Here is a 1,325-nt window from a genome sequence, read left to right on the forward strand (position 1 = left end):
CAACATGTAATACCCAGCCACTGTGGTAAGTTGGAACAAGTGTATCCGGTCCTTAACGTGTTAAGCCGCAGAATCCATAGCCTTAGTGCTCAATCAGTTGTAACATTTTCCCGGTCCGTATTCGCGGGTGCTCTCCTTGAACTAGCGCCGTAGATCCCGGAGCAGACAAGAGGGCTCTAGGGCAGCCTGTACAGGGGAGAGCGAAGCCGCCGGGAGGCGGGGGAGGGGTTGTGACGTAATTCCGCACTGACACACTTGCCTCCGATAGAACTTGGCGCCTGTGGAGCATGCGTAGAAGTGGGACGCCACGTATGTCGAAAGCTGAGTGGCGGCAGCACTGCTCCGGAGTCAGGATGGCCGAGCGGTCTAAGGCGCTGCGTTCAGGTCGCAGTCCACTTCTGTGGGCGTGGGTTCGAATCCCACTTCTGACAAATATTTTCTGTCGTCGTGTCACTCACAGTGACTAAGTGGCGGTATAATTCACACCATAGTTGAGAACAAAACTATATGCATTACAGTTTTATTTCTTTTTGTTGGTTGTCGAAATATACATATCGGAATCCCTGTTCAGTCAGGTTACTTACTTGCCCATGCAGGCTTTTGCCCTGCAACTTCGTTACTTTCTCTGTTGGTATCGGCTGGAATCATTTGCAACGCACTCAGACATCATCAACACGTACATTACTGCGTAAGAAAAGGTCAGCTTAAAAATAAATTTCTCTGTTCACCAACAGAAAGCCAAATTTTAGTTTAGAATTTTATTCTTTGTGAAATTGACTTACCGACAGATGAAAGAAGGGAGGGGGGGGGAGACGGGATTATATTTCAAGTTAAGGACCCCCGTTTTATGCTGCTGTTCTGCATTTGTTTTTAAAAATGATGAGAAATGTACTCCTGCATATTATATAAACCGTAATAGTAGATACTCACAGAAAAATCCCTGTATCACCTCTCCGCTTTTAAGAGAGTGAAGTCATGTTCTTCGCTGTTAGGGAGAGAAAGAGAGAACAGTAAAAAACATTCCCCGGAATTCAAAACCATGTTGGACAACGCTTTGAAATCGTGAGTGGAATTCTTTTACTGAAAGTGGGACAAGGAACAATTAAAACAGGATAACAGCTTCACTGAAAACGAGAAATGAAAACTTATTCATCGCGCCACTATCTTGGGCCAACAGCAGAAAATCCGTTTGGTTAGCACACTGGACTCGCATTCGGGAGGACGACGGTTCAATCCCGTCTCCGGCCATGCTGATTTAGGTTTTCCGTGATTTCCCTAAATCGTTTCAGGCAAATGCCGGGATGCTTCCTTTGAAAGGGCACGGC

The 1,325-nt window shown here is 46.3% G+C and overlaps 1 non-coding gene across 1 annotated transcript; it reads left to right on the forward strand.

Annotated features, from left to right (window-relative positions):
• Positions 1 to 347: 347 nt before the first annotated feature.
• Trnal-cag (transfer RNA leucine (anticodon CAG)) lies at positions 348 to 431 on the forward strand. The gene has a single exon. It is a non-coding gene; the product is annotated as a tRNA-Leu (tRNA).
• The last annotated feature ends 894 nt before the right edge of the window (positions 432 to 1,325 follow it).

This window comes from Schistocerca nitens, chromosome 1 (genome assembly GCF_023898315.1).
Source record: "Schistocerca nitens isolate TAMUIC-IGC-003100 chromosome 1, iqSchNite1.1, whole genome shotgun sequence".
In the NCBI taxonomy this organism is placed as follows: Eukaryota; Metazoa; Arthropoda; class Insecta; order Orthoptera; family Acrididae; genus Schistocerca; species Schistocerca nitens.